The following is a 21,201-nucleotide window of genomic DNA, read 5'->3' as shown; positions in this document are numbered from 1 at the left end:
TTTCTTCCTTCCTTCCTTTCTTTCTTTCTTTCTACTTCTACTAATTCTTTCTTTCTACTTTTTCTCCCTTTTATTCTGACCCGTGTGGATGCAAGGCTCTTGGTGCTACAGCCAGGAGTCAGTGCTGTGCCTCTGACGTGGGAGAGCCAACTGCAGGACACTGGTCCACAAGAGACCTCCGAGATCCACATACTATCAAACGGTGAAAATCTCCCAGAGACCTCCATCTCAACACCAGCACCCAGCTTCACTCAACGACCAGCAAGCTACAGTGCTGGACACCATATGCCAAACAACTAGCAAGACAGGAACACAACACCACCCATTAGCAGAGAGGCTGCCTAAAATCATAATAAGTCCACAGACACCCCAAAACACACCACCAGACGTGGACCTGCCCACCAGAAAGACAAGATCAAGCCTGATCCACCAGAACACAGGCACTAGTCCCCTTTGCCAGGAAGCCTACACAACCCAATGAACCAACCATAGCCGCTGGGGACAGACACCAAAAACAATGGGAACTACGAACCAGCAGCCTGCAAAAAGGAGACCCCAAACCCAGTAAGATAAGCAAAATGAGAAGACAGAAAAACACACAGCAGATGAAGGAGCAAGATAAAAACCCACCAGACCTAATAAATGAAGAGGAAATAGGCAGTCTACCTGAAAAAGAATTCAGAGTAATGACAGTAAAGATGATCCAAAACCTTGGAAATAGAATAGACAAAATGCAAGAAACATTTAACAAGGACCTAGAAGAACTAAAGATGAGACAAACAATGATGAACAACACAATAAATGAAATTAAAAATACTCTAGACGGGATCAATAGCAGAATAACTGAGGCAGAAGAATGGATAAGTGACCTGGAAGATAAAATACTGGAAATAACTACTGCAGAGCAGAATAAAGAAAAAAGAATGAAAAGAACTGAGGACAGTCTCAGGGACCTCTGGGACAACATTAAACGCACCAACATTCGAATTATAGGGGTTCCAGAAGAAGAAGAGAAAAAGAAAGGGACTGAGAAAATATTTGAAGAGATTATAGTTGAAAACTTCCCTAATATGGGAAAAGAAATAGTTAATCAAGTCCAGGAAGCACAGAGAGTCCCATACAAGTTAAATCCAAGGAGAAATATGCCAAGACACATATTAATCAAACTGTCAAAAATTAAATACAAAGAAAACATATTAAAAGCAGCAAGGGAAAAACAACAAATAACACACAAGGGAATCCCCATAAGGTTTACAGCTGATCTTTCAGCAGAAACTCTGCAAGCCAGAAGGGACTGGCAGGACATATTTAAAGTGATGAAGGAGAAAAACCTGCAACCAAGTATACTCTACCCAGCAAGGATCTCATTCAGATTTGAAGGAGAAATTAAATCCTTTACAGACAAGCAAAAGCTGAGAGCTCAGCACCACCAAACCAGCTTTACAACATATGCTAAAGGAACTTCTCTAGGCAAGAAACACAAGAGAAGGAAAAGACCTACAATAACGAATCCAAAACAATTAAGAAAATGGGAATAGGAACATACATATCGATAATTACCTTAAATGTAAATGGACTAAACGCTCCCACCAAAAGACACAGATTGGCTGAATGGATAAAAATTAAAAAGACCCATATATATGCTGTCTACAAGAGACCCACTTCAGACCTAGAGACACATACAGACTAAAAGTAAGGGGATGGAAAAAGATATTCCATGCAAATGGAAACCAAAAGAAAGCTGGAGTAGCAATTCTCATATCAGACAAAATAGACTTTAAAATAAAGACTATTAGAAGAGACAAAGAAGGACACTACATAATGATCAAGAGATTGATCCAAGAAGAGGAAATAACAATTGTAAATATTTATGCACCCAACATAGGAGCACCTCAATACATAAGGCAAATACTAACAGCCATAAAAGGGGAAATCGACAGCAACACATTCATAGCAGGGGACTTTAACACCCCACTTTCACCAATGGAGAGATCATCCAAAATGAAAAAAATAAGGAAACACGAGCTTTAAGTGATACATTAAACAAGATGGACTTAATTGATATTTATAGGACATTCCATCCAAAAACAACAGAATACACATTTTTCTCAAGTGCTCATGGAACATTCTCCAGGATAGATCATATCTTAGGTCACAAATCAAGCCTTGGTAAACTTAAGAAAATTGAAATTGTATCAAGTATCTTATCCGACCACAATGCTATGAGACTAGATATCAATTACAGAAAAGGATCTGTAAAAAATACAAACACATGGAGGCTAAACAATACACTACTTAATAACGAAGTGATCACTGAGGAAATCAAAGAGGAAATTAAAAAATACCTAGAAACAAATGACAATGGAGACACGATGACCCAAAACCTATGGGATGCAGCCAAAGCAGTTCTAAGAGAGAAGTTTATAGCAATACAATCCTACCTTAAGAAACAGGAAACATCTCGAATAAACAACCTAACCTTGCACCTCAAGCAATTAGAGAAAGAAGAACAAAAAAACCCCAAAGTTAGCAGAAGGAAAGAAATCATAAAAATCAGATCAGAAATAAATGAAAAAGAAATGAAGGAAACAATAGGAAAGATCAATAAAACTAAAAGCTGGTTCTTTGAGAAGATAAACAAAATTGATAAACCATTAGCCAGACTCATCAAGAAAAAAGGGAGAAGACTCAAATCAATAGAATTAGAAATGAAAAAGGAGAAGTAACAACTGACACTGCAGAAATACAAAAGATCATGAGAGATTACTGCAAGCAACTCTATGCCAATAAAATGGACAACCTGGAAGAAATGGACAAATTCTTAGAAATGCACAATGTGCCAAGACTGAATCAGGAAGATATAGAAAATATGAACAGACCAATCACAAGCACTGAAATTGAAACTGTGATTAAAAATCTTCCCACAAACAAAAGCCCAGGACCAGATGGTTTCACAGGCAAATTCTATCAAACATTTAGAGCAGAGCTAACACCTATCCTTCTCAAACTCTTCCAAAATATAGCAGAGGGAGGAACACTCCCAAACTCATTCTACGAGGCCACCATCACCTTGATACCAAAACCAGGCAAGGATGTCACAAAGAAAGAAAACTACAGGCCAATATCACTGATGAACATAGATGCAAAAATCCTCAACCAAATACTAGCAAACAGAATCCAACAGCACATTAAAAGGATCATACACCATGATGAAGTGGGGTTTATTCCAGGAATGCAAGAATTCTTCAATATATGCAAATCAATCAACGTGATACACCATATTAACAAATTGAAGGAGAAACACCATAAGATCATCTCAATAGACGAAGAGAAAGCTTTCGACAAAATTCAACACCCATTTATGATAAAAACTCTGCAGAAAGTAGGCAGAGAGGGAACTTTCCTCAACATAATAATGGCCATATATGACAAACCCACAGCCAACATCATCCTCAATGGTGAAAAACTGAAAGCATTTCCACTAAGATCAGGAACAAGACAAGGTTGCCCACTCTCACCACTATTATTCAACATAGTTTTGGAAGTTTTAGCCATAGCAATCAGAGAAGAAAAGGAAATAAAAGGAATCCAAATCGGAAAAGAAGAAGTAAAGCTGTCACTGTTTGCAGATGACATGATACTATACATAGAGAATCCTAAGGATGCTACCAGAAAACTACTAGAGCTAATCAATGAATTTGGTAAAGTAGCAGGATACAAAATTAATGCACAGAAATCTCTGGCATTCCTATACACTAATGATGAAAAATCTAAAAGTGAAATCAAGAAAACACTCCCATTTACCATTGCAACAAAAAGAATAAAATATCTAGGAATAAACCTCCCTAAGGAGACAAAAGACCTGTATGCAGAAAATTATAAGACACTGATGAAAGAAATTAAAGATGATATAAATAGATGGAGAGATATACCATGTTCTTGGATTGGAAGAATCAACATTGTGAAAATGACTCTACTTCCCAAAGCAATCTACAGATTCAGTGCAATCCCTGTCAAACTACCACTGGCATTTTTTACAGAACTAGAACAAAAAATTTCACAATTTGTATGGAAACACAAAAGACCCCAAATAGCCAAAGCAATCTTGAGAAAGGAAAAATGGCACTGGAGGAATCAGGCTCCCTGACTTCAGACTATACTACAAAGCTACAGTAATCAAGACAGTATGGTACTGGCACAAAAACAGAAAGATAGATCAATGGAACAGGATAGAAAGCCCAGAGATAAACCCATGCACATATGGTCACCTTATCTTTGATAAAGGAGGCAGGAATATACAGTGGAGAAAGGACAGCCTCTTCAATAAGTAGTGCTGGGAAAACTGGACAGCTACATGTAAAAGTATGAGATTAGATCACTCCCTAACACCATACACAAAAATAAGCTCAAAATGGATTAAAGACCTAAATGTAAGGCCAGAAGCTATCAAACTCTTAGAGGAAAACATAGGCAGAACACTCTATGACATAAATCACAGCAAGATCCTTTTTGACCCACCTCCTAGAGAAATGGAAATAAAAACTAAAATAAACAAATGGGACCAATGAAACTTCAAAGCTTTTGCACAGCAAAGGAAACAACAAACAAGACCAGAAGACAACCCTCAGAATGGGAGAAAATATTTGCAAATGAAGCAACTGACAAAGGATTAATCTCCAAAATTTATAAGCAGCTCATGCAGCTCAATAACAAAAAAACAAACAACCCAATCCAAAAATGGGCAGAAGACCTAAATAGACATTTCTCCAAAGAAGATATACAGACTGCCAACAAACATATGAAAGAATGCTCAACATCATTAATCATTAGAGAAATGCAAATCAAAACTACAATGAGATATCATCTCACACCAGTCAGAATGGCCATCATCAAAAAATCTAGAAAGAATAAATGCTGGAGAGGGTGTGGAGAAAAGGGAACACTCTTGCACTGGTGGTGGGAATGTGAATTGGTACAGCCACTATGGAGAACAGTATGGAGGTTCCTTAGAAAACTACAAATAGAACTACCATATGACCCAGCAATCCCACTACTGGGCATATATCCTGAGAAAACCATAATTCAAAAGGAGTCATGTACCAAAATGTTCATTGCAGCTCTATTTACAATAGCCCAGAGATTGAAACAACCTAAGTGTCCATCATCGGATGAATGGATAAAGAAGATGTGGCACATATATACAATTGAATATTACTCAGCCATAAAAAGAAACGAAATTGAGCTATTTGTAATGAGGTGGATAGACCTAGAGTCTGTCATACAGAGTGAAGTAAGTCAGAAAGAGAAAGACAAGTGCCGTATGCTAACACATATATATGGAATTTAAGAAAAAAAAATGTCATGAAGAACCTAGGGGTAGACAGGAATAAAGACACAGACCTACTAGAGAATGCACTTGAGGATATGGGGAGGGGGAAGGGTGAGCTGTGACAAAGCGAGAGAGAGGCATGGACATATGTACACTACCAAACGTAAGGTAGATAGCTAGTGGGAAGCAGCCACATAGCACAGGGAGATCAGCTCGGTGCTTTGTGACCGCCTGGAAGGGTGGGATAGGGAGGGTGGGAGGGAGGGGAGACGCAAGAGGGAAGAGATATGGGAACATATGTATATGTATAACTGATTCACTTTGTTATAAAGCAGAAACTAACACACCATTGTAAAGCAATTATACTCCAATAAAGATGTAAAAAAAAAAAAAGAAGAAAAGAAAATGAGGTGATTGGTTCCACAGTGTCTGCAAATCTGGGAAAGACAATTTATCATACCCATCAGATTAGCAAAAATATAGTCAGCAATTTCAAGGGATGCCAAGGATGTGGGAAATTAGTACAACCACACTAGAGGCAAACTGGCCATTTCTAGTAAAGTAGAAAATGTACATGCCGCATAATCCAATAATTTCACTTCCAGCTATATATTCTAAGGAAATTCTTCCACATATTCATGAAGAGATATGCACAAGGATGCTGATACAGCATACAAAATAGCAAAACACAGAGCCCAATTTAAATGTCAATTAATAGAGAAACATGAATAAAATGTGGTGTATTCATATAACTAAACACTGTAAATCCATTCCAGCACAAAAATTACAATCCATAGATGGATCTTAGAAGCACAGTATTCACAGTAAAATAAGTAACTTTTAGAAAGATACATACAAAATCGTGTCATTTATATAAATGTACCTAGAACACACAGAACTATAGTATTTATTGTCTAGGGTCGTAAGTACGTCTAATAAGGTTAAAATCATGGACTGGGAAACAAAAAACAAAAAAAACCCACAGGTTAAATTCAAGTCCTGGAACTGTAGAGCCCAGCAATAAGCAGGCACCTTATGCCAAAGGACAATCCATCTTATGACCTGACGAGATAACGCTTGCTTGTCTTCTCTATGAGGCCAGCTGAAACATTAGCCTCTCTGTTGCTTAATGACGCAGTTGTTATTGTTGCTTTCCAAAATGAAGCATCACACGGACATACAGACATATGTGCTGAAAGTATGGCCTCTGCCAATGAAATACGTGTCAAAGCAAGCTCTTCCCCTGAATGAATTCACTTATCAGTGTCACTCCACCCACCAACTGTTAAGAAATAAGGGTCCAGGAATGGTAACATGACCGTATAACGATGTATAAAATGCACATTGTGAATTAGTCCTCGAAGATGAAAGGTTGTGTGCTCGGAAGTACTTAAATCTTTGTTGAAATTGCAGATTTCTCCTGCTTGAACTGGAGACGCTGGGTGTGATTCATCAGGGCCTCACGCCTCTTGAGACTTCAGACATGCTGAGCAATGACCCAATAATCCCAGAGGAAGATGAGCCCAACTGCTCTCTGAATTTTCAGAAACTCAGTACATGGATCCACTAGGAGAGCAAGGTTGTAATAGCTCCTCGTGGTGGCCCATGGTGTCAGAAGTTTCCAGCCCAGGACTTGGAATTAATCGACACTGCATCAACGACTTTGTCTATAGATTGATCTGGGGCCTCGTCCCTCACGGAGCTTTATGTGAGCATCACTGAGCCCAGGCAAAACGGGGAGCTATGCGCATGTGTGCATGTGTGTATTCATGGGTACTTGTGTGTGCCCCTCCTCTGCTATGAAGCCCTTATGTGTAAACCCTTCAGGCACAGAAAAGGAAATTCATCCAAACGAGACAATAAGGAATTTGAACGTACTCTGTAAATCCTAAAACACAAGGTAATGATAGTTGTTAGTTACCATTTTATTACTAGCGCCCATTTAAAATCTCTGCTTGTCACAAGTAGTTTATCATGAAAAACATATAAAGAGGAGAATTTTTTTATTTAAAAAGCTGCAACTTGACTTCCTCTGAGGACAAAAGAGCTGTCTGTGTTCAAGAAAATACCTTACTGGGGATATTCGGTGCAGAGGTAAAGCCTCAAGGACTTTGTCATAAGCAGACAGAGGAATAAAGGTAAGGGACGAGGCAATCAGAAAAGAGAGAAGGTGAGGCTATAGGGACTGTGGAGTTCAAAGAACTTTTAAGAACTGGATGTCATATTTCAATCTAAGTTGTGTAGCACTGTACTATAAATCCCCCTCCTTGCCCTACAATGTCAGAAAGCCATCTGCATATCCAACCTTAGAGATCAGACGTATTTGGGAAAGTAGAGAAAGTAGGGTGGTATTGAGCATGGGGTGGCACTGAGCATGGTGGCAGTGTAGAAAACAACCAGAGAGCATGAGATGGCAAGACAGTCCCTGGAATTGGCCCCTTAGCTACCGCAGAAATTCAGAGCCATGGTTGCTAGAAGAAATGGGGCAGAGCTAATGGTAACACTGTGTGTCTGGCCCTGTTCTTAGTGCTTTACTTGCAATGGTTCATTGAATCATCACCCCAAATTTATAAAAATATTATTATGCCTATTTTACAGACAAAGAAACAGAGAGGTTAAGTCACCTGCACAAGATCACACAGTGAGTCAGAGTACCCAGATGTGGGATCTGGGCAGATGGACTCCCTGGGCCCATATTTTTGTTCACAGTGCTCTGAAGCCAATGCCATTCGAATCTCAAAAGTCACAAGGATCCCAGCTGACATCTGGGCTGCAAATTTCTTGTGAGTAACAGTTTTCAAACTAATGGAGTCAGGGGCCAGGCCATATTTTGATTTTGTTGTGAGTCTGCTGGTACTCTTGGGAACCATATGTCAAGTCAGGTCTCACAAACAAGCCCCAGCAGCCTGTGGAGGTGAGAGCCCACTGGGATGGCCTTTCCATGAAGGCCATGCATCATTCCCATTTCTGGGGGCCAGACCAGTGCTGGCCAGAGTATGACGGGAAAGAGAAGAACTGATCGTGGTCTAGGACAGGTGCAGACCAGATCCAGAAAACTCCCAAGGAAGCCTGTTCAAGTTTAGATTAACCTCCAAGATCCAGGCAGTGTTCACAGCTAGGATCTCTGTTCTTGGCTTGGAATGATGGACTTGGGAAACCTGAGTAGGCCAACCAAAGCAGGATGGGTCCCTAGGAGCCTGGAGTGGTCGGTGGGGGGCACAGCATGTGCCCCCAAACACCAGGGAACAGGAGACAAATTGTATCAGAGAGATATAGTGGAGTCAGGCCAGCAAAGCAGTGAGGATCTGAGGAGGGAAGAGGAAGACAAGAGTGTGGGTGAGATATGGGAGACAGACGGACGGGGCATGCCGAGGTCAAGGTGTTTGTGTTTCTGGTCGTTTGGCGTGGGAAGGCTCAGGTCAGGAGTGACAACGGTGATTACGTGGCTGCACTTGATTCTTCAGGAACCCTGCCTTGCTTTGCCTCTTGCATGTTCAAGCTTTCCGGTTTAGACCTGTGGGTCCACAATCGGCCATCAGCCAACCCTGCTTCCAAAGGAAGTGTCCTCTGGAAATGAAAGGAGCGTTTCTTAAAACCCTCTTGAGAATCGTGAGGTTAAGAGAATTGGGAAGATGAAATGATAGTGAGATGAGAACAGCGTTGGAGGCGGGGAGGTAGATCAGTGGGCTTGACACAGGAGTCATCTCAGGGGCTTATGAAAGCCCAGTGCTGCCTGGCACTGCCAGCTTCCTCACCGATGGCTACCGTTGCTCTATCAGAAATGTATCCTCTTTCCAGTGGCCTTCTTCAGGGCTCTAGCACAGAGGTTTCTGGAACATATCAATCCCCCTGCCCTGAACCTGTAGCCTTAGTTCCCTGGTTACCCAAAAATGGCTGGAATGCCTGAGGTCTTATGATTATTCGGCAACTGGGGAAAGGGGGTGGGAGAGTAGATGTGAGGGACCGTTCTCCCCTTCTCCTCTACTGCTAATACTTCCCATCCTAGGGAACAATCAGAGGCCATCAAATGAGCAATAGAAACTAATATAGGTTTAATGAAACGGGGGCCCTGGATTGACAGTGCTTTGTTTTAAGGACTCTCTGTGCTTTATTAATAACTTGCTACTCCCCAGGAAGGGAAAACAGATGGTTTATCTGTTTCCAAGTCAGGGGTTGAAGGACTAAGATCAATAAACATGGCCCCACGGCAAACACTGCTATCTGGCTACACTCCACATTCCTCCTCCCTTTGCCCGCCTCCCACTATAAAGAGTGAAAATGCTAGAGACTCATGTTCCAAGCCCCCTTTCCAACTAAAGGTGGTGCTAACAGAACTATGCTGGGAGGTCTCTGGGAAGTATTTTCCCTCCCTCATCAAAGGAGGGAGGCACACAAGGAGAACGCTCTTATGTGACCCTCCTTGCTGCTTTTTGGACACGGTCAGGGGAGGATATAGTGCCTGGAGCGGTGGCAGCCATCTTGTGACCATGAGGAGAAAGCCAAAAACAGATGAGATGACAATCTAGTGTCTTGATGTCATAGAAATGCTAAATGCTTACCCAGGACCCACCTACCTACCTCCAGATTTCTTGGTGAGTAAATAAAAACATATTTATTGCTTAAGCCCCTGCTATTTAGGTTTTCTGCTACTTGTAGCAAAACATATTCTTTGTAAATTTAGTTGCAGTCAACAGAGCAGCGCAAATAGTATAAAGTATTAGAAAGATGGATGTCTATACCTAACAAATAATTGTGTTACAAAAACTATATAGAGATATGATAAATAGATAGACAGATAGAGAGAGATATGAATTCCCAAGAGAGAGAGGTGAGTTCCCAAGAAAGGATTTGGCATCAAGCTTTGGAGGGTGAGTGTCAAGTTCAGTGGATCCTCATTTATCTACCCCTGAGATTTTGGTGGTGCCTGCTATGCTCACATATCCAGCCTATCTTGACTTGGTAGAGATTCTGTAAAAGCAAATAAAGGACTCTGATTTAGCCTCTAGGGATCGAGCTGAGTAGGTGGGTGGGACATGGGGGTGGGTCAGGAAATGCTTCCCTGAGATAGTGATAATTGAGGTGACAGGAGAAGGCTGAGTAGGCGATGTCCCGGTGAAGGGAGAATGAAGAACACTAAACTCAGAGGAGGCAGAAGAGGGGACGGTATCACCTCTGAAGAATTGAAAGACAGGCAGCAGGGCTGAGCGCTGAAGGGAGGAATAGTCTGGGGTAGGTGAAGCTCATGAAGCAGGCAGGATCCTTGGAAGCCTCGTTAACAATATTAGTCTTCATCAGAAGAGTGGAAAGCCACTGAAGAATTTAAATTAATTGGTGCTTTAATGTGTATTTTAAAATATTTATTATTGGGATTTCCCTGGTGGTCCAGTGGTTAAGACTCCACGCTTCCGACGCAGGGGGGCCCAGGTTCGATCTCTGGTGGGGGAATTAAGAGCCCACCTGCTGTGGGGTGTGGCCAAAATAAATAAATATATATATATTTTTTTTAATGCTTGCTATTGAGTTAAGGCTGAGATTATTTAGCTGCCTCGGCAAGCTGGCAACAGAATTGCGAGACTGGTGATAGACTGTGAGAACTGTTGTCAGAAGAGGTTCCTTCTCCAGATCTGATGGTTGTGGAAAATCCCCCAGGTCCCTCTGCTGTTCATCACCAGCAAACACTTGAGGAGCCCTGACAGTGAACTGGATGCCGGTCTGGGCTGGATATACGTCTAGTGCTGTGTTTGTATAAGAATAGTTTTAACATATGCTGGCTCATGGCATCAACACTTTATCAGAGGAATAAATGGAAAGCTATTCTGGGTTGAGAGGGTAAAGAGATCAGTTTATGGAAAAGAGAGCCTCCTTATACGCATACTCTGTAAACTACAGATCAAAAGCCAGAAGAGGGGTGTCAACCATGAATAATGAAATCACGCATCCAAAGGTCTGGATGGAATCAGACATCCTGATGAGTTCCTTTTAAGGAAAAATTAAGGCTTTTGCCTAGTGCTGAATGCTTTGAAATTAAGTGCTCTGAAGGCAGAGCAAGGTAGCTCTCACATTCAGTGGGCTCATTTAAACAGTGCACCCTGGAATGTCTCACCAGCCAAGCGGGGAGAGAGTGGCTTTCAGTGCATCTGATGGACACTTTAATCTCCAATAATCTGGTTGCTCCATGATGTCAGGCGGTTAGAGACTGAGCTGACCTTACCTGAAGACCTTTACTTTGGACTAAAAACTCCAGTCCACATCTTAACCGAGAAAACTCCCAGTGCGGTGAAATTTTCAGAAAAACACAACCCAGTCGCCACCAGAGCCACAACCATGCCTCAGGGAAGTACATTTGTGAACTCCCACTCACTCCCCAGCCTTTACTCTGCACCCCTGTCTCCTTTCCACCCTCAGCTCTAAAGAACAGCAAATGCTGAAGGAGGGAGACCCACCGTCCGGTGGGCCTGGTACCATCCTGGTTTTAGCACTGAAGGTCCTGCATCCAAGGCACCCTACCAGTCATGGGCAAACTGGGACGGTCGGTCACCACACTGAGGTTCCCAGCGCTCTCTGATGGACACGTGCCCTCTCAGCAGCTCTGGACGTGTGTTAGCCCCTGTGCTTCGAGAAGCCTCTCTGCCCCTGGGCTTCCTCTCCCCCTCTCATCTCTCCTTCCTTTACCTCCTGTCTCTGCTGACACTTCCCTTCCAACCTCTACAAAGCCATTGCTTCTCAAGATTCTGTCCTTAGCTTACTTTCTTTCTCTCTTCACTTCATGTTGGGTTGAATGGTGTCCCCTCAAATTTGTGTCCACTTAGAACCTCAGAATGTGACCTTGTTTGGAACTAGAGTCTTGGCAGATGTAATTGGTTAAGATGAGGTTGTGGACAAAGAATGGTGCCACCCCGGGTGGTGCACCCTGAGGGGAACTCAGGATAGAGTAGAACAGGACACTGGCCCTAGATACTTAAGGTGAAGATCAAAGGAATAATTTCAGTGAGCCCAGATTCTTGCATCTTCCCACACACAGAAAAGCACTAAAATCATTAACTTGAGATATCTGGGTTTTGTCATTAGCAGTAATCTTTCAATGTCAGGCTACATTTTTTATCCCGGCAACCACTCCTCTATATCCTGGCTGCTTCCCCTGCTTCTCTTGGGGGCAGTTCCTCAGAGGTGTCTGAGAGGCTGTCTCCCAGGCTGAAAACCTCAGTAAGGTCCCCGAGTAGAATATAACTTGCAACTTTTAGGTTGTGCTTCTTTCTTTCTTTCTTTTTCAGTTGACAAGGTCATACTGGATTAGGAAGGGTCTTAAATCCAGGATGACTAATTTTTTTCTTTTTTGGCCATGCCATGCAATTTGCAGGATCTCAGTTCCCAGACCAGGGATTGAACCCGGGCACCAGCAGTGAAAGCACTGAGTCCTAACCACTGGACCGCCAGGGAATTCCCACTAATGTCCTTATAAGAAAAGGAGAGGACACACACAGATAGACAGACACAGAGGGAAGAAGGCCACATGACAACAGAGGCAGAGATTGGAGTGGTGCCACCACAAGCCAAGGAGCACCAGCAATTGCCAGTGTTAAAAACAAGACAACAGGGCCTCCCGGGTAGCGCAGTGGTTGAGAGTCCGCCTGCCGATGCAGGGGACACGGGTTTGTGCCCCGGTCCGGGAAGATCCCACATGCCGCGGGGCGGCTGGGCCCGTGAGCCATGGCCGCTGAGCCTGCGCGTCCGGAGCCTGTGCTCCGCAATGGGAGAGGCCACAGCAGTGAGAGGCCCACGTACCGCAAAAAAAAAAAAAACACAAGACAACAGGCCCCAAATGGAGTCACTTATGCTAAACCCTATGTCACTAAAAAGAGATTTAATACTTAATTGCAGTTTCAGCCTCTTCCAGAAATGGAATCTTAAACCAGCCAATCAGGAATCACCTGTTCAGCTCTAGTGAGGTCATCTGCTATGCGGACCCCTGCCTTCCCCTAAAAGAAAGTAACCTTGCAACAACCAATCCCTTTTTTGTCTAATATAACTTCCTTGTTCCCGCTCCCTTCTGCCTATAAAAGTCTCTCATTTTGTACGTCTCCTCGGATCTCCTTTCTGTCTGCTGCATGGGACGCTGCTCCATTCATAAATCACTGAATAAAGCCAATAAAGGTCTTGAAAATTTAGTCAGTTGAATTTTGTTTTTTTAACACCAGCAGCTGTCAGAGGTAGGAAGAGGCAGGGAAGAATTCTCAGGAACCTTCAGAGGGTGCATGGCCCTCGTGACAACTTGATCTCAGACTTCTAGCCTCCTGAACTCTGACAGACTAAACTTCCACTGTTTTATGTCACCCAGTTTGTGATAATTTGTTACAGTAAACCTAGGAAACACAACCACCTTCTTAAATAATTTAATTTAATCTTCAAGGTGGCAAGTCCATCTACATGCCTGTGACATCTAGTTCTTAAGTGCTGGCTGGGAGCTCTCTCCTGAGTTCTAGATCTGGTTTCCAAGCGCTGGCTCCAAGTTCCAGCAGACACAACGGGTCTCAGTGCCCTGTGCACTGTCTGTGTAACATGTCCAGCACTGAACTGATCTCTGCCACGTACCTAGTCTCCCCTCAATAATTTTTTAATCTAGGTCAGTGGCATCGCCAAACACCTGCCTCCCCAGCCTTAAACCTTGATGTTACCCTTGATTATTCCTCTTGTTTCTCCTCTCTCTACATTCATCTTACCATTAAAATGTCACAACTTTCCCTTAGAAGCTTCTCTCTGTAGAGTGTTGGGTGAAGTTATCATCAAGTGATCTTCCCAGCTACATTTCAGACATGTGTCTCATCTTGTCCGGGACACTGGGGCACCAGGCAAGTGGGGGAGATCCAGCCAGAGTAAGTCTGGCTAAAAGGTTTGTGTGACTTTGTGAGGGTATAACCTACATATTCCTGGCTTCATTAGCCTGTGATTATAAAACAAGGTCACACTTGCCTTTTATAACCCAAATTGTTATGGCAGGAGACCTTGTCCTGCTTGCCTGCAGGAAACATTTCTTTCTCAAAGTGCCCTCCTGCTATTTCCAGAAGTCCCTAGAGGGATGTCTCATCTAAATTCACAAATCAAACTGGCACCTGCTGGCATCAGAAAGTGTGTTAGTCCGGGCCATTTGGGCCATACGTGTCAGAGACCATCACAGACTAGCTTACGGAAGACAAGAGAATAAGCGGCTCCCGTTATTAAGAAGGACGCTGAGGGTTTTCCTGTAACTGAAGTAGCAGTGGAGGGTCCAGGACCTCAAGGACCAGAAGCAGTGTTCAGTGCCTCCACGACACTTCCCTCTGCTCCTGTCTCTCATTTCTGCTGTCTTGGCTCTCCTTGATGTACTGGCTTCAGTTTCTCTCCTCGCCCACGTGGCACAGAACATGGCTACATGAATCAACCCCAGGGACAGACTCTGATGAACTCTTCGTGCATCTCCCACCCAAGCCTGGGCTGATCGTTGTGTCCAGGGAAAGGGAGCACATGGCCATTTCTGCAGCTAGGAGGCAAAGTCGGTACTGGGAGAAAGAGAGCGACAGCCCAGATCCGTAGCTACCACAGGCCGCTACACGTGTGTCTTCCTCTGTCATCCTCTCTGTGTGTCTGTGTCCACTGCCTCCAAAGCCACACGGTAAAGCCTCGTCAGTGCCAATAAGACCCACAGCACGAGCTGAAGGCCCAGGTGACAAAGCACATCACCCGGAAGAGGAGGGCATTCTTTTATGCGAAAACTCATAGTCTGATACCCAAGGACCCCGGTGAAGTCAGCAGTTATGTGCAGCACCGGATGAGGGAGGGAGGAGCACGAAGGAAGTTGGTGCCAATGTCTAGGGTATGGATCTGTGTGAGGAGGTGGAAGTTATCAGAACAAGGTCAAGGACCACGTACCAAGGCTACCCTTAAGGACAGCTGTTCAGGCAGCACCAAGTGAGACAAAGAGTTGGAAAGTCAAGGTCACACCAGCAGGTGGAGTCTTGTTGCCTCAGGATTTTTTTTTAAGGGTTGGGATGTGTGTGTGTGTGTGTGTGTGTGTGTGTGTGTGTGTGTGTGTGTCCTTACGGGACTGAATAATCCAAGTGAATAAGCCAACCAGCTCTAGATGGATTCAAGATTCTGTAACTTTAGAATCTCTTGACTCTGCATGTCCTCAAAGCATCAGGTCATCAGGCCCCGTTGTCACTTCTCGTCAGCAGCCACAGTGCAGCACGCTGCCTCATTTGGATTAGGGACAGCGGGGAGCCAGGTGGGGTGGGACTAGAGCATGTAAGCAGTACTGCCCGATCCTGGAGCAGGAGCCCTGGTACCACCCTTTGGCCTGGGTCGATTGTCATAGAATACGAGGCTAGCGGCTCTACCGTAGCCCATGCTGGTCTAATACAGTCCTGGTCCAATGACCCTCCCATTGCCTGAGCCTTGACTGTAGCAAGTCAGTGAAGCCAAAGTTAGCAGCCACGGCTGATTTAAAAAGACCAATTAGAATTATTCTCACTTGCGGCATGAAACACAAGTGACTGTGCTCACCGAGAGAGGCTCGGGGAATAGAAGTCTGTGGCTTGACAGAGTGTAATTAACATATCACCCACACAATGCCCAAAGATGGAGTCCACAGCACGCCACGATGACTCCCAGGAAACACACTGCAATTGTATCATCCCATCCAAATGCACTGGGACGAGAATTTATGTGTCTGGATGAAAGTCAAGGAAGATTAAGAAGGGCTTATGCCAGAGGCAGCTTCCCTGACCAGCATGAGGAGGCAGGACGCGAGGGGAACTAGAAGGGTCTGGTCAAGTACATAATTCCACAGCCATACAATAGAACATGATGCATAATTAGGCGTTACACTGCAGAAGAGCAAATAATGACATGAAAAGTGTCCACAATATACCATGAAAAGAACAGAATATGAAAACGGAAAAAAAAAAGCATAATCTTGGGATTCTCAAATGTTTATTATCTTTTGTGTGCCTTTTTTGTATTTCTAAATTTTTTCTTTGAACCTGGGTTACTTGTAAAAGGAGGAAATCTCGATTGGCACTCTTTGAAAAAACACCACCACCACTAAATGTCAGAAAGATCTTTCTCAAGCTAGGAGATTTCTTTTTAATTATTCCTGCCCTTCCCTCCCCATTCCCTGGCACTGAATCCTGCCCAGGAGTCTTTCCTGAAAAGTCAAGTCCTTTTCCCTTAATAGTTGGGGCCACCAGGGGGCAGAAAGTCCCAGGGCGGACTCTGATATGGGACAGTCACACACACACACACAAGAGAGAGGAATTTCAATGGGGACTTGAAAAATAAACTCCTTAACTTAATGGTGTTCTATAAAAACCAATTACTGAAGAAAATAAATTATAACAAAAGCCACAAGGCAAAGGCTGGCCATCTGTTGTGAGTGTCATAAAGGAGATTTCTGCGTGTGGAACTTGGTTGAGGCAAATTTTCTCCAAGGACTCCTCCGAAACTCAAGTTCTATGAAATAGTGAGTCCCTAAAAAAGGAAGTACAGGGGACAAAATGAGGGAAAACACGCCACTCTGCTTTGATATATATTCTGTGATTTCTAATACCACTGCTTGCTCAGCCTCAGGTTGGTAAACTGGCCCTTTTTTTTTTTAAGTTCCAAAAAACATACCCAGTTATATAGTCTGTTTCTCCTTGGAGAAAAGCTGGCCGTCGCCATGCTTCAGTCTCCTTCTCTCTCTCTCTGTCCCTTGGCCAGTTCTGATGGCAAATCGCCCCTTCTCTCTGCCAGCCCACTCAGCCTGATTTGTGGTATGAAGCTTTTGTTAACCACCAGATGCTCAAAGGAGAGTGTCCTCTTTGAAAAGGGCTCAACTTCACTCCTTCTCATTCCTGGACCCTGATCTCTCTGGGGGAGGCATCGAATCCCACAGAGCAGCTGGCGGCTGTGTCTCAATTCACAATGCAATGGGAAAGCAAAGCAGCACAGCTCATGCTGGGAGATTCAGCTCTTCATGCTATGCGCCTATATATTTTAAGCCAATATGTTTACATATAGTAGTGTGGGTTGGAGGAGTTACCAGATCTAAAATAGATTTTTTTTTTCCCCTGGCATGTTTGTGGGAAAGGAAGAAGGAAGGGGGAGCTAGTACTGGCTGACAGCCAAGAGGAACATTGGAGGTGCTTATCTCAACGCATCTCACGCTTCTCAAGAGCTGCATTTTATAGAGTGGGACCTGAGCATCTTAGCTGCTCAAATATCTTGCCCAGGGTTAGGCAGCCTATAAGTGGCAAAGCAAGCGTTAGAACTGGGGTTGTCCGTTTCTTAAGGTTTATTTAAGCAACTGAAAAGCTACGATTTTGTTAAATGTTTCTGAGTGTCACATCATTTGAAAAAAATGGTAATGAGTGGATGTGCAGGTCAGGCTTGTACCTCAACAATGTTTCAGTTTAAATTTCAAGTTACATGTAATTAAATTGTATAATTCAGAATATAATGATGCCACTGTATTAGCAAGATAGACACACTTAGTGATGCTTACTACTGAACACAAAAGAGCCATTTAATTTAAACAAGATAATTCAAATGTTTGCTTGCCTAAAGCTCATAAGGTGCCATTTCATTAAATCATGTTTTCATTTATGTAAGATGACTGTTATATCAAAGCAATTTTATTGTTATAGAAGTTAGAATAGTATGGTGGATTATTATTAAGTGATGAACATATAATGAAAAATACTTTTTAGGATAAAATACACTGGGCTATATTAATTTGTTTAATCGTTTAATAAATAACAGCTGAGCACTTGCTATGTTCTAGGCACAGTTCTAGGTGCCTGAGATACAGCAGATCTCTTCCACTGAGCAAGTGGAGGGAAACAGAAATTATAAGAGGCTGGATAATGGCCCCCAAAGATATCAGCTCCTAATCCCTGGACCAGAACACATGTCAAGGCAGAGTGGCGTGTTTTGCCTCATTTTTTGCCCCGTATTTCCTTTTTTATGGACTCACTATTTCATAGAACTTGAGTTTCGGAGGAGTCCTTGGAAATAATTTGCCTCAACCTCCTTCCCCATGCAGAAATCTCACTGTAAATGTCACCTTACATGGAAAGAGGGTCATTGTAGATGTGATTAAATTAAGGGTGTTGACATGGGGAGATTATCTTGGATTATCAGAGTGGATCCCAAATGCAATCACATGTATTCTTCTAAGAGGGAAACAGAGGGAGATTTTGACAGTGTCACACAAAGGAGGTGATGTGAAGATGGCACAGAGAGAAGACGTTGGCCTTGAAGACGGGAGTGATGCAGCCACAAGCCAAGGAACGCCAGAGGCCACCAAAACATGGAAGAGGGAAGAACAGATTCTCCTAGAATAAAATAATGCCATTTTCAGCAACATGGATGGACTTAGAGATTATCACACTAAGTGAAGTAAGTCAGACAGAGAAAGACAAGTATCATATATCATTTATATGTAGAATCTAAAATATGACACAAATGAATTTATCTATGAAAGAGAAACAGACTCACAGACATAGAGAACAGACTTGTGGTTGCCAAAGGGAAAGGTGGGGGAAGGGTAGGGATGGACCCGGAGTTTGGGTTTAGCGGATGCAAACCATTATATACAGAACAGATAAACAACAAGGTCCTACTGTATAGCACAGGGAACTAATTCAATATCCTGTGATAAACCTAATGGAAAAAGAATGTATATATATGTGTATATATATATATATACATATATATGTACATATATATAACTGAATCACTTTGTTGTACAGCAGAAATTAATACAACATTGTAAATTAACTATACTTCAATAAAATAAATTTTAAAAATAATTAAAAATAAAGCAAAAAAACACAAATGTAAAAGTGATAAAATAATAATACCTCCTTAAAAAGTTTTCCAGGGTCTTCCCTGGTGGTCCAGTGGTAAAGAATCTGCTTTACATAGAGAATGGACTTGAGGATATGGGGAGGGGCAAGGGTAAGCTGTGACAAAGTGAGAGAGTGACCTGGACATATACACAGTACCAAATGTCAAATAGAGAGCTAGTGGGAAGCAGCCGCATAGCACAGGGAGATCAGCTTGGTGCTTTGTGACCACCTAGAGGGGTGGGATAGTAAGGGTGGGAGGGAGGGAGATGCAAGAGGGAAGAGATATGGGGACATAGGTATACGTATAACTGATTCACTTTGTTATAAAGCAGAAACTAACACACCATTGTAAAACAATTATACTCCAATAAAGATGTTAAAAACAACAACAACAACAAAAAGAACAAAGTTAATAGGAAAAAAAACCCAAAACTGAATCCTGGGGATATATGTATACGTATAGCTGATTCACTTTGTTATACAGCAGAAACTAACACAACACTGTAAAGCAAATATACTCCAATAAACATGTAAAAAAAAAAAAAAAAGAATCCGCTTTACAGTGCAGGGGACGGGGGTTCGATCAATCCCTGGTCAGGGAAGTGGGATCCCACGTGCCGCGGGGCAACTAGGTCCCCATGCCACAACTACTGAGCTCGCGTGACTCAACTAGAGAGCCTGCGTGCCGCAAACTACAGAGCCCATGAGTTCTGGAACGCGTGTGCCACAACTAGAGAGCCCATGAGCCCTGGAGCCCACGTGTCACAACTAGAGAGAAACCCGCATGCTGCAACGAAGAAGCCTGCGTGCTGCAACTAAGACCCGATGCAGCCAAAAATAAATTACATAAATAAATAATAAATAAACCTTTCTTTAAAAAAGTTTTCCAAAAAAAAAAAGTTTTCCAAATAACAAAAACAATTCACTCATTAAAAAAAAGGACAGATTCTCCTCTAGAGCCTCCAGAGGGAGTGTGGCCCTGCCGACTGACACCTTGATTTTGGCTGAGTGGTGCTGATTCTGGACTTCTGATCTGCATAACTGTGAAACAATACATTTCTGTGTCACCAAGAGGGCGGTAATTTGTTTCAGCAGCACTAGGAAACTAACACAGACACGCACGCGCACATAAGCATGCAGTGGTGATCAATGCGACCGGGAGAAGTAATCAACGGTGACCGGAGGAATCACTTCAGAGGACACGGTGCAGGCAGGCCGCTCTGCAGCGAGCATTTCAGCAAGAGCCTGTGAGCCCGGAGCATTGCAGAGCCACGTGGTGGCTCACAGGTGGGCGGGGCTCCGGGGGCGTGGGGAGCAAATGGAAGCCAGGGAGATGGACGCAAGGTGGCCCAGGGCACAGGGCTGTGAGATGCTGTCAGAGAGACTGGCTGCAGCCACTTCGGGTAGGGTTTGTCGTACAGAGTAAGGAACTTGGAGTTTAGACTGGTGAGCTGTGAAGACTGGAGGATTTCAGCAGAGAAACGTGATCTGCTTTCCATCAGGGAGAGATCCCCCTGTAAAGAATGGATGGATTGCAGGGCTGACAGGGCTGGGAGCAAAGATGCTGGTGGCTACATCAGTGCCCCATCTGGTTCTGGAAACCAGCTCCTCCTCTGGGCGCCCCTATTTCAGTGACATTAACACTGTTTCCGGAAACCCATGGCAATAAGTTGGGGGATGTTTTCCACATTTCCTTCTACCAGTCTCCTGTTGTCACTACGATCGGGTGGCCTCCGATTCCGTGACAGCCCAACCATCTCTGCCTTTCTGGTGCCATCCCCCCCTTTTGCTCGGGCCCTCCTTGTGGTTTGCCTGGATGAACAGATGAGAGCCCCTGGCTGTACCCCGGTCCCTTCCTTATTAGCTGGGTGATCCTGGATAAGTTACTAAACTTCTCTGCTCCTTAGTTTCATTACATGTAAAATGATGAAAATGGCCATCTCCTTTCATAAGAGTGTCGTGGGGATTAGAGGAGATAACGGATATGAAGCGCTTAAAACCGTGACT

The sequence above is a fragment of the Monodon monoceros genome, unplaced genomic scaffold (genome assembly GCF_005190385.1).
Source record: "Monodon monoceros isolate NGI ecotype Baffin Bay Population unplaced genomic scaffold, NGI_Narwhal_1 Super_Scaffold_8, whole genome shotgun sequence".
Lineage (NCBI taxonomy): Eukaryota > Metazoa > Chordata > Mammalia > Artiodactyla > Monodontidae > Monodon > Monodon monoceros.
This window is presented reverse-complemented; position numbering follows the sequence as displayed.